Consider the following 13,704-nt stretch of genomic DNA (forward strand, 5'->3'; position numbering starts at 1 on the left):
ACCATTATTAACCTATACATACATATATAGTTATATTTATATTCTACTGATTCTCTTTAAGTATATTTTGAGATATCATATGTGAAACAATCAAGACAGTGCCTGAAGACAATCTCAAAGGTGATTTTAGTTGATATGAAGACCACAAGACACCCCTCTCCCAGCACAGCATTACTTAACCTTCTCCCAGGTTCAGCCCCTCCCAACACAACACCGGACCATAATTCCTTTTCTCAACAGATTCTTGTGGGTGTTTATTGTGTGTGAAAATTAAAACATCTCAGTTTTTCACTTCTATAAATAATAACATAATGAATATCTGTATATAATAATTTTTTTTTTTAAAGATTGTATTTATTTGACAGAAAGAGACACAGCAAGGGAGGAAACACAAGCAGGGAGAGTGGGAGAGGGAGAAGCAGGCCCCCCCGCGGAGCAGGGAGCCTGATGCGGGGCTCGATCCCAGGACCCCGGGATCATGACCTGAGCCGAAGGCAGACGCTTAACGACTGAGCCAGCCAGGCGCCCCATATATGTCAATTTTTTTTTAAAAAAAGAGAAGTATAAGTTTTGCTTTTTCTTTTCTTGTTTGTAACCATCCTTCCCCCCCCCCTTTTTTTTTCCAGAGTGAGAAAAATCATGATTATTCTGCTTGGAGACCAGGAAGCTGGCCAAAAAACTTTTTATATTAAATTCTGTGATAAATGTGCATTCTGCTGTCATGGTCTAGTGGCAGTGAACTACAAATGATATATGGATATGAAAACACCTGCCACTTCTTATGTGCAAAATGTCTCCATAAAGCTCTTTCTGCAGAAATATAGGCAGTGGAATATCTTACACTGATACAGGACCTTCTATTAGAAAAAGCTTGAATTCTTAGCAAACTACAGATGCAGAAAGATCACATGTATCCACCTCTGAGTGGGCAGGACAATATCTGTTGCTTTGGGACAGAAGAGGAAGAAGTTGGGACCAGGAAGAGACCTAGGGGACAATCTAACCACTTACTCCGCCTTCCCTATAAGTTGTAATCAATTGCTAAAAAAGGCACAAGGAGCCAAACGTTGGTTAAGCATCAGTTTAGTCATCTAAAGTACAAAATTCACTGTTCATCCTGTGTGGGAGGATAATGACTTAGTGTCTAAAAGGAAATGAAGCCATTAGCTTCCCCTTGAATTAAAAATCACCTGCACAAATAAGAGACTTAACCGGCTGAATTACCTGCTCAGCCAGAAGAGAAGATGTTAGAACAGAGATGGTGGAGACCTGGATAATAAGTGAAAAAAAGGCTGTTTCTGTTTTGTCTAGCACAGTTCTCAAAGTGGATCCAAGGACTGCAGCATCAACATCACTTGGAAACCTGTTAGAAAGGCAAATTCTTGGACCCTATCCCCAAAGTACTGAATCAAAAATTCTGGGGAAGGGGCCCAAAAATATGTTTTATGAAGTCTTCCAAATGATTCTGGTGCCCATCAAAATTTGAGTGACCCTGGTCTACATATGGAGAATAGAAATACAAGACCCACGTGGTCCGTGGGACAGAAAGCCAATCCTGCTTCCTGCATCAGAAGGAAAATTACCCACACCTGGGATCTGGCCTGTGGATATCAGGTTCTCACCAATCAGATGAATTCTCTTTGATTAATGGAGGACGAGTGGGAAGGAGCTCACTTCTTCAGAGGCCAAAGTAGAAAGAAAAGGAAGAAATTGGCTATTGTATCTGAACTTAAGGTAAAGCCAAGCACCTGTTCACCAATAATATGTGAATGACTAAAGGGGGTCCTCTCTTGTGTGGATTTGTTTTTTATCTTCTGGTTACTTTGGCAAGGATTCTGAAAGATGCATAATCTTTTTTTTTTTTTTTTTTGGTTGATAACACCATATTATGTTTAAAACAAACAAACAAAAAAAGCAGGGCTATCTCCTGTAGTTTCTTCTAAAGCTTGCTGAAATACCTAAAAAAAAATTAGATTACAAAGTCTTCAAAGTTTAGTGTGTAGGTACTTCCTCTGCCAGTGAGAAAGAAAGAAAGAAAAAAAGAATGAAAGAGAGAAACTCATTCTAAAAACATAGAAACCAGGAGGCAGGAATAAGAAAAAACATTAGCCTTGATAAATATGTACATAAATTTTTAAAGACAAGCATTTTAAGCCAATATTTGCACAATCACTTCCCTATCAAATATTCAACTAGTAGTTTCTTAATAGAATGAATAAATGTTCATTCCATGGTAAAAGTTACTAAAGAACAGTTAAGAAAAAAAATGGAAGACAAGTAAATTGTGAACTTAGAATTAAGTAATACCAAAGGTAATTTTTTTTATAAGGATTTTCCATTTTTTTAAGATTTTTTTTATTTTAAAGGAATCTCTACACCCAATGTGGGACTCGGACTTAGGGCCCCAAGATCAAGAATCTCATGCTCTACCAACTGAGCCAGCCAGGCACCCAAAGGTAATCTTTTTTAACACAGTGTCTTTGTCCATTAGATGATAATAGGAATACTAGTGTGTGTGTGTGTGTGTGTGTGTGTGTAGAGGGAGAGGGAGAGAAAGATGCTCAAATAAGTTTGAAAAATAATTTAAGCAAAATTAAACATTCCTTTTCTGCACAACTCTTCAGAGGCTTCAGATAAAAAAACTAATGTGGTTTTTAAATTTCTAAGGTCTGATATGCAGCACTTCTCAAACTTGCTTCCCTATGGAATCCTTATTTCTCTACATATCTACCATCTCTCATCAGATCCAGCTTAGGAAATGGTGACCCATCTTTGCTGTCTTCATACGTGTTTGTGTCTTTTCAGATTAGTTTATATCAATGTGGAAACTGTACCATTTCCCTGATCATTTGAATTCCCAACTGGGTAATATAGTTATTTAAATAATTGAAAATTAAGTATAAATTTTGTACAACTTATCCATCTGTTATCACATCTGAATTTTTCAGTCTTACTTACATCCTCCCTTCTTTGCTTTTTGGTTTTAGATTATATGAAATTGATTTTACGTGCCAGTTCAACAAATATTTATGAAATACTTATAATAGGTCCTGAAGTTCAAATGGGGGTAGATGAAATGCAATAATAAAACATATTTCTTAGGAGTTACAACATGGGTAAACCATATCTGGATATAGAACCATTGCTGAAAAGCATTTTACAGTCAAAATCGTAGAAAAAAATACATTTTATCTGAAACTTCACCATCTACTCTTGAAGTAGGATAACATTTTGTTTAGTATGATGGGTTTTTTTCCTTCTGTACTTCTCCTTTTTACTTCATCCCCTTCAAGTGCACAGTAAACTCATTGCCTCAGGGAAGGAAAGCAGTTTGTCAGAAAGTAGGAAAAAGTGTGTCTTAAGGGCTTTTAGTTTACAAATGTGTCAATTCATTAAGGGGATTTTGCTTGAAGCCTATGAAGCAAACAAAAGATGAATTTTCCTGTCCTGGATGGAAGACATATGGAGCAGAGATATTGAGAGGAAAACATGAGAGGGACCTGGAGAGAGGAATCCTGTGCTTGGGAGCCTGCTGGAGTCTAGGGCTGTGGTAAAATCTCAGGAAGGGCTCGGTGGTGTGGCATGTCCGCATAAAAGACCGTTTGGACAGCTTATCAGATATTTTCATGCTCCAGCAGGGCTGGAAGGTAGCAGAATTACTTCAGGGCCATCAGGACATAACTTCAAAGACCGGTGATCTGCAGATCCTAGGAGTTTCAGACTTCATCCTGTCACATCCCTCGGCACCATGTGAAAGTTCAAAAACTAGAAGCCTAAGGAAAGCAGAAACCCCAAAATAACTTTCTACTATACCAGGAAGATGGGAGCTCGTATTAGATTGTCATTTTAAAAAGATTTTGTTTGAATCTGTAGATTGAATTTCATAACTGCTATAGCTGACAGGAAATGCCTTTTTGGTACCAGAGAAATTGAATTTTATTTAATAGGCAACATTTAATGGCTAAAATAAAATGCTACCCTTCCCCCCTATAGTCTATAAAAGTTTTAAAAAATAAATTTTAAGAAAACAAGGAAAGAAACTCTTAGCTGTTATATCATGTTTCAATTGTAATAGATTATCTTCTCTGCCACTTCTGTGATGTTAAGGGTAGAACAAATCTCGTTCAAAAAAAGTCATGGAAGTCAACACAGAAAGCTCATGATGAGGAAGAGCGAGCAGTCTGGTTGGGCCCCAAGATCATAGTTTTTAATGTCTTAAACTACTTCCTTAGTCCTACTTCAAATATAAGATATTTGGCCTAAAAGGGGAGATAGAAGCAGAAATATCGTCAGCTTGTCATCACGGGTCATAATTTCCTTAGTTAAATCCTTTCCTAAATTGATTCAAGGTTACAACGTTCCTTTAAGGAGCTGTTAACAAGGTCCACCTCCATCCCCAAATTTCATTCCCAACTCCATTGGGTTTTGCTACCCAGAAGATTCTTTACACAGAGAAAGAGACAAAGACAAGAAGAGCATCAGAAACTCCTCTTGACATTGATATTGTTGAATGGAAAACAACCAAACAACAATCTTTTCAACTGTGGTTCTCAAATCTGGCTGCATATGAAAATCATTGGAGATTAAAAAAAAATACACTCCTGTTATGACTCAGACTAGGTGTGGCCTTGTGCCTGCTATCAGCTGAATAAAAGTCCATGTCAGTGATTGCCAGTTGGCTCTTAATCCACATCCTCCCCTCTTTGTGTCCATACAAATGGCTTTAAGGAGCCGGGCACTGTTCTAGACACCAAGAATATGCAAGGGAACAAAGTAACAAAATTTCTGCCTTTCTGGAGCTTCTGTTACAGTAGGAACAAAAAGAGAGATAAATAAGTTAGCAAAATATGAAATATGTCAGATGGTAAGAAAAGCTGTGAAGGAAAATAAATTAGAGAAGTTACTTACTTTTATAACTTTATAGATTTTAGATGTAAAAATATTGGGTAAGAAACCCAGTGAAGGCAGGCAGATTTGGTGTGTAAACAGGTTAAATAACTGAACTTACCGGCATAAGGCCATTATTAAAGTCTTGTAGATGCCCTTTAAAATACTTCACCAGGTAAAGTAGTTGGAAGTCTTTGGAATAGGAATGTTGCTTAAAATGTAGCCCCTTAGGATGGCAGTGTCTGTAGGAAAGTGTGACACCACTACACCCAGTCTTGGCTTATATTCAAGCTTAGCTTCTCAAAAGGAAGTTTTCTGATTTTCTAGTGTCAATGGGTTGAAGAAAAATCACTGCCAGCTTTTCAAGTAGAAGCATGAACTTAGCCCCGACAAGGGTCAAGTCCTGGGTGGTTGGTGAGGGCAGTGGGAAGACGTGTTGAGTTAATGGCCCTAAACTGTTGGTTAGGCTGGGCCCTAAAGAGAATGGCCTGTGGTCCAATGGGGAGGGAAAAGTTCAGGGACCATTGGCACTGTTATTTTTTTTTATTTAAATTCAATTTAATTAACATACAGTGTATTATTAGTGTCAGGGGTAGAATTTAGTGATTCATCAGTTGCATATAACACCCAGTGCTCATTACATCAAGTGCCCTCCTTAATGCCCATCACCCAGTTACCCCATCCCCCCACCCACCCTCAGTTTGTTTCCTATAGTTAAAAGTCTCTTATGGTTTGCCTCCCTCTCTGTTTTTAATGTTATTTTATTTTTCCTTTCTTCCCCTATGTTCATCTGTTTTGTTTCCTAAATTCTACATATGAGTGAAATTATGTGGTATTTGTCTTTCTCTGACTGACTTATTTTGCTTAGCATAATATCCTCTAGTTCCATCCATGTCATTGCAAATGGAAAGATGTCATTCTTTTTGATGGCTGAGTAATATTCCATTTCATAGATAGGTAGATGATAGATAGATAGATAGATAGATGATAGATAATAGATAGGCTGGGCCTTAAGGAGGGTGGTGTGTGTGTGTGTGTGTGTGTGTGTGTTACCACATCTTCTTTAACCATTCATCTGTCAGTGGACATCTGGGCTCTTTCCATAGTTTGGCTATTGTGGACATTGCTGCTATAAACACTGGGGTGTGTGTGCCCCTTTGGATCACTATTTTTGTATCCTTTAGATAAATACCTAGTAGTGCAATTGCTGGGTCGTAGGGTAGCTCTATTTTTAACTTCTTGAGGAACCTTCATACTGTTTTCCAGAGTGGCTACCACAGTTTGCATTCCCACTAACAGTGTAAGAGGGTTCCCCTTTCTCTGCATCCTTGCCAACATCTACTGTTTCCCGAGTTATTAATTTTAACCACTCTGACCAGTGTCAGATGGTATCTCATTGTGGTTTTGATTTGTATTTCCCTGATGATGAGTGATACTGAGCATTTTTTTCATTTAGCCATTTGTATATCTTCTTTGGAAAAATGTCTGTTCATGTCTTCTGCCCATTTCTTGATTGGATTTTTTATTTTTTGGAGGTCGAGTTCGACAAGTTCTTTATAGATTTTTGGATACTAGCCATTTATCTGATATGTCATTTGTGAATATCTTCTCCCATTCCATAGGTTGCCTTTAGTTTTGTTGATTGTTTCCTTTACTGTGCAAAACCTTTTTATCCTGATGAAGTCCCAATAGTTCATTTTCCCTTTTGTATCCCTTGCCTCCGGAGATGTGTCCAGCAAGAAGTTGCTGCAGCCGAGGTCAAAGAGGCTGCTGCCTGTGTTCTCCTCTAGGATTTTGATGGATTTCTGTCCCACATTAAATCTTTCATCCAGTTTGAATTTATTTTTGTGTATGCTGTAAGAAAGTGGTCCAGTTTCGTTTTTCTGCATGTGGCTGTCCAATTTTCCCAACCCTGTTTGTTGAAGAGACTATCTTTTTTACATTGGATATTCTTTCTTTGTCAAAAATTAGTGGGCTCTTAGAGTTGAGGGTCCATTTCTGGGTTCTCTATTCTGTTCCATTGATCTATGTGTCTGTTTTTGCCATTGGCACTGCTTTAATTACCCAAGGTAATGGAGTTTCAGTGCCAGTGTTTCAATGTAGTGGCCATTCTTGACATCAAGTTGATATAGGGATCCCCATTCAGGTTGCAGCTTAACTCTGGAGAAGGTGGAGATCAGAACCCCAGACTGTCCTGAGATTTGATCAGGACTTTATGATGTCAGCAACCTTGATCCTGCCCAGGAATCCACTTCTCTATCAAGGGAAAATGCACGGATTTAGAAGGCATGTCAAGCAGGAGCTACACAGAACACTTACCTATACCCTTCCCACACAATTGTACTGAAAGTATTTAACTCACATTTCTCAAATACCTATAGATACCAAGTACTGAACTTGGTATAAGAAAACGATACAAAGGATGAAATATTTAGGCCTCACCTCCAAGGAGCACATGCTTCATGGGAAAGGCAGGTAAATAAATCAGCAATTACAATCTCTTGTGATGAATGCAGGGCAGTGAGAAGCACAAAGGCATTAAGGGTACATTTATAACAGCGTAGGAAGATCAGTGATTGAAATGGTGATAGCCTTGAGATGATTCTTAAAGGACAAGTAGGACTTCCCGAGGCGCTGCGCATCAGAGCTCCAAGCAGAGGATGAAACAGTTGCAAAGCAAAGATAGCTTTGGACATTGGAGAACAGTAAGGTGTTTGGTATGTTGCTGCCTCTGCACTGTGATAGACACATGATATACACCACTGGGCTTTGGGTATTGATTAATATCACTGCATACTCTAGTCTATCCTGAGTAAATCTTGTTTCCTTTTTCAATAATATTATTTATTTATTTTTGTTTTAAAATATTTCCCTTTATAATCTTTATATACTTGTTTTGAAAATATTTAAATAATGTAGGCATTTATAAAATTAAAAAAATGAAAAGTTACTTTTCCTCTCCCCTAAACACCCACTTTCCTCTCTAGAGGGGACCACTGAAAGAATGCTTTCACATACATTTGTAAATGTATTTATATCTATGTAATATACATGTAAAAATAAACAGATTTTAATCATACTATAATATCCATCTATATATTGATCTCTGCCTTTCCTTTTTCCATTCCTTTTCTATTTAATAATGTGTCTTGGAGATAGTCAAATATTAGAACATACAGCTCTTTCTCATTCTCTTAAATCTTTGTACAGTATTTTATGATTAGAATTTATCATAATTGAATTACTACCCTATTGCTAGACATTAGTTTGATTCCAGTTTTTCTGCTTGATAAACAATACATAATGAACATTTTCTGTGCCTTTATGCACACCTGGAAATATTTCTCTAGGTTAGAATCCTAGAAATAGAATTATTGGGTCAAGGAGTAAGCACATTTTAAATTTTCATAAATACTGCCAATTTGTCCTTCAGAAAGTCTATTCCAATTTATATTCTCATCACTAGTGTATAAGAGTCAGAACTTTTTTCTTACTTTAACATTTTCATTTAACATTTCTCTCTATTCTCTTTGCCCAAAGGCTCAGATTTTTGCTTTCCAGTCATCTTGAATCATGGATTTGGGTGGTGTGTGTGTGTATGTATGTGAAAAATGATTGGATGGCACAGAGTTGGAAAATTTTAAACAATCCTCATTTTCTTGCCTTGTATTATTTGTGAAGATAATGTTTCTCATCATCTTTGCTAAAAATTGTAATATTATTCACCAGTGCCTCATTACAAAATCCTTTGCTATAACGGTGGTCATTATGTCCTTGATTCAAAACGCACTCATATTTTATATCTCTCCAAGAATATTATGGAGATTTTCATATGGAATAGGTAGCTACTCGCATACTATTGAATAGAGTATTCCTCTTCCATGTCAGAAGGTCAAATCTTTGAGAGACATATTCAGAGTTCCAGTCAGACAATCTATTTTGATATCTGAAAGATAGGAAACAGATTAAGCTCATATCTCTACTACTATGCAGAAAGCCTATACTGAAGATTCTATCTGGTCCCAAAGATGAGAATCTAATTGGAATTTTACTAAATTGACTTTTAATTGCAAAATATTCATTGTTCAAGCTTATTAGCAATAGACTTCCAGGATTCTGAACTGGGTTATCTCCTTCCTCAAAAGAGTTCCTCTGAGCCAATGCTTCCCCAACCACCTTACTCTTCCAGACTGGGTGGCTTAAGGATTGTCTCTCAAGACTGGATCTCATAACAGGTGACAATGGGTTAACCTGAGTTTCAGGTTTTGCCACTCTTCCTTTATCACATGTAACTGAGATTTAACTTGGGCTAAAAAAAGACATCTCGCTCTTTGAACTATATTTATTTAGCCAAGCAGTTTCATGCTGAGTTGAAAAACCAAGAGAAGTCATATCATCCTAAAGTACAAAACTGAGCAGTTATTGCTAACAGCTTTTCTGTTGTGTCATATGTGTGCTTCTTTACCTTTTGCTTTCCCGTGCCTCATGGATTTTTCAGAGCCTGACACTACAGATGGTTTGGAGATTACGTCTAACCACCAACTGATCTATCCAGGCTGTTCCTATTTTTTAAATGGTTAACTGAGACCAGTGTAAGCATCTCATTTATCAGTCTTTTCTTGGTGAAGGGTAATTTTTCCTCTATTTTCAAAATAATCTCTATTCATTTGGTTGTCAAGTAGTCCTCTCTGACTATGGGCAAATGGGTTATTTATTGCCAAGTTAGCTTTTGCTTCGCACAGGAAATCACTGGGAAGGTAGGTTGGAAGCTGAGTCACATCATCTTTGGGATCATTAGAGACAGGGTAATATTTTGTGGCTGTCAGCCTTTAGGCTTCTAGCATGGTAGAAGGGTCATCCTTCGGGGAGAACATAATGATCCCAGAATGTTGGCTGACAGGGTCTTGAGCTGTGCTTTTATTATGTTCAATTTATCAGTCTCTTTGGAAAGAATTGACCATGGGATTCTTTCAAAACATTTGAAATCTTTGGATAAAAGCTCAGAGACAGGCTCTTCCTACTTCCATTAATTTCATAATCAATGATGTCAATTTGTCACTATTAATAATGTTTCCACAACCACTTTTCCCAGGCTTTCCTGAACTTAAAAGCTTCTAGATAAACTCCTCCTCCTCTTCTTCCTTCTCTCTTGCTCTCTCTCTCTCTCTCTTTTTTTTTTTCTTTTTCCTGATCTTAGTTTTCCCCATTTTGCTGGCTATACTCAAATTTACTTCACTTTTCCCCTGGCCATCAAAACGTTTTTTATGCTCTTGCAAGACATCATAGTATAGTTTACAATACCCAGTCTAAGATGAAATTTTTGAAAGCTGACAACCTGAATTATGAATGTCTGTTTTTAACTTTTTACATTTTACCCATGTGGTTAAGTTTGAGCTTTTTGGATTTTCTCACAAAAGTGATATATGTAAGCTTGGTTTTCAATTTATTGAGAAATTCTTTTTATGATATTCCAAGTCTCTCCAATCCCATTTGTTTGTTCTCTCTTGTACCTTATTAAAGCAAAGCAAAACATAAGCACTTTTTTGTATTTTTATATCTGAATAAAAATATCATTTATTAAGATTTTTGAATCTTAAAGATGGCTAAATGTGGATTAATATATGGTAGTGGTTAATTGTAGTCTGGCATCAACATGCTTGGGTTGGAATATGCATCTGCTTTGTAACTTTGGGCAAATTACTCCACCACTCTGGGCTTTGGTTTCCTTATGCATAAATAATACTATTAATACTAAGCTCCTAGAGTCACCTTAAGAATTAGGTGACAGAATACTTCAGATTATTTAACAGCGTGCATGACATAGTGAGAACCCAACACATCTTACCTATAATAATGATAGATAATAGCAATATAATAATGATGATATATAAAATATAATTATAGTGGCACTACTGTAAAAATATTCTAGCCAGTAGCATATATCTTCTAAGTTCCTTTAGCTAGATCTGCCTCTAGGATATAAACAGGAACAGGCCTGCAGTTCACAAGGACCCAAGAAGCCACACTGAATTATAAACAGCCTCATTAGGACAAGGTATAGATGAGGATTGAGTAGGTAGTTTAGGAGGAGGAAATAGGAATACCAAAGTGCTAGGTGAGGAAAGGAGAGGAGCCTGGCCATCTGGGAGTATGAGAGGGGCAAGGGGGAAACTGAGACAGATGTGTACTTGGAATCAAGGATTCAGGAAAAGAAATAAGGTAAAAGGAATCCAATTTCTAAACAGAGAGACTGGGAAACAGGAAAAGGTTTTCTGCATCAGATACAGATGAACTCAGATGTGGGCTGAACCCAGGGAAGGCTCTGGGCCATTTTGCTTGTAAAAGACCTGCTTGGACTTGGAGCAGAAATCAACATTTTATTAAAAAAAAAATCCAGAGGCCACTAGAGTTAAATATTTTACTGAAGAATTTGTAAAAAGACTGAAGAGGTTTTATATCACTTAGCACACAATAATTCACTCCAAAATTCTTTATAGTCTGTTTTTCTCCCAAAGTCACATCTCAGTTTTGGCCTTTTCTGACTCTCCTCTTCTTTACACCCACAGTCTTATTATTTCTGACCCTCTGATCCTCATCACCATCTAATCTGCCATCTTGCTGGTATTGTAAAAACCACCTAACTGACCTCCCAGGTTCTGTGCTGTCCTACTACTGTCCATTCTCAACCTAGGAACTGTAGTAATCCTTTTAAAACTTAAGTTTTGCTGATACTATGCTCACAAGCTTCTGGTAACTTCCCATCTCATTCAAAATAAATCTGAATTCCTTACTGAGGTAACAGTCTATCCTATGGCCCTCAATGATTCTTGTCTCCTGGTATGTATGCCCATATGTAGTTTACTCTCTCACTAAATAGTCCTGACCTACGTAACCAATAGGACATTGTAGAAATAACAGTGTGTGACTTCTGAGAGCAAGTCATAAAAGACACAGCGGCTTCTGTCTTGCACGCTCTTACATCATTCTCTCTCTCCAGGAAAGCTAGCTGCCCTGTTGGGAGGACACTCCAGCATCCCTATGGAGAAGTCCACCTAGTCAGGAATGGAGGCCTTCCAGCAACAGCCAGCAATGCTAGCAGGCATGTGAGTGAGCCAAACTGGAGATGGATCCTCCAGTCCAAGTCAAACCTTCAGATGACCACAGCCCTAGCAGACATCTCCCTGCAACTTTCTGAGAGAATCTGAGGCAGGGCATCCAACTAAATGACTCCTGGATTTTTGCCCCAAAGAATCTTTGTGAAATAATACGTATTTATTGTGTTAAGCTGCTAAGTTTTGGAATACTGGGTTATGCAGCAATAGATAACTAATACACTTATCATCACTAAAAGGACACCCTTGCTATGACCTCTCTATTACTTCACTGGCTTCATCTCTTGCTAATCTGCCCTTTTGCTCAACCCACTCCAGCCACATCAACCTTTTCTTTAAATCAGCGTGCTTCTGCCTAAGGCTGATAGCCTTTGCCAACTTCTTGCCCATTTCAGGTTTTTGTTCAAATATGACCCTTTCAGTGCTCTCTGACCATCATCAAACTCCTTTCCCCCTTTTCCATTTTGCTCCCCTCTACACCATTTATCAACAACACTTGACATATGGTATATTTTACTTTTTTGTTTTTCCTCTCCCTCCATGATAATGTAAGCTCTATGAGGGTGGAGATATTTGTCGTTTTGTTTGTTTGTTGTTGTTTACTGATATCTGCCTGGCACTTAGAACAGTGGCTGGCAAATACTGAATGGTTAATAAACACTTATTAAATTAATTAATGTAGTCTTCTGGGATTTTATTGTTTATTTGCCTATTTTCCCCTCATTTGATTGTAAACTTCTTAAAACCAGGCGCTATATCTTACTCATCTTTATATTTCTGTCATCTATATGGTAACATATGGAATAACAGATCCATTTACTTAAGTGGAAAAAGCGGTTTGAGCTATTTTTGGAACTTATACCACAGGGAGTATTTTTAGAAGTTAAATATGAGCTTAAATATGTACGGATTTAAAAATACTTTGAGTCTGTGATCTCATGTAATTAGCAAAGATTACTTAAAAACAAATAGCACAAAAAATTGAACTTAAAAACAGCAAGATGAATTTATCATGTAGTTTTAAAACCAATGGTATTTAAACTCAATATTAGACATAAAAATTAATTTCATTGTATTTTAATCCCCCTTGAGAATTTTTTCTTCATTTGAGCAGGTTGTATCTACCAGTTTGCAGATGAAACTGCTTTTGTAAATTGGCAAACTAGAGTTCATTAGAAAGTAGGCATTTTTAATTTTTTTTAATTTCTAGGGCTTTTTTGGAAAGATTTTATTTATTTATTCATGAGAGACACAGAGAGAGAGAGAGAGAGAGGCAGAGGGAGAAGCAGGCTTCCCAAGGAGCAGGGAGCCCGATGCGGGACTCGATCCCAGGACCCCAGGATCATGACCTGAGCCGAAGGCAGACACTTAACCATCTGAGTCACCCAGGCGCCCCAAAATAGGCATTTTTAAACAAATATTTTCAACTTTGAGAAAATTTGTAATTACATAATCATTTTCCCCATACTTATATTTTTGCATTTAAATAGCTTTATAGAAAACAAGCTGAGTTATATATGTTCAATATTTCTTATATGATTTTCTAGTCATTGCTAATTATAAATTTCATGGGGAAAATAAATCAGCGCAAAATGGGATCTACCAATCTTGTCATTTTCTAAAGGCAACTTTTAAAAGATAAAAACTCCATTGTTTCATAGAGAGACATTGTATCAGTGTTGAACAAGTCCTGGTATATTAAAAA

At 37.2% G+C, this 13,704-nt stretch overlaps 1 long non-coding RNA gene across 1 annotated transcript; it reads left to right on the forward strand.

The window, feature by feature from the left end:
- The first annotated feature begins 836 nt into the window (after positions 1–836).
- Positions 837–12,530, forward strand: LOC144381710 (uncharacterized). Its single transcript, XR_013447480.1, has 3 exons — positions 837–1,734; positions 2,367–2,456; positions 11,885–12,530. It is a non-coding gene; the product is annotated as an uncharacterized LOC144381710 (long non-coding RNA).
- The last annotated feature ends 1,174 nt before the right edge of the window (positions 12,531–13,704 follow it).

This window comes from Halichoerus grypus, chromosome 5 (assembly GCF_964656455.1).
Source record: "Halichoerus grypus chromosome 5, mHalGry1.hap1.1, whole genome shotgun sequence".
Taxonomy (NCBI): Eukaryota; Metazoa; Chordata; class Mammalia; order Carnivora; family Phocidae; genus Halichoerus; species Halichoerus grypus.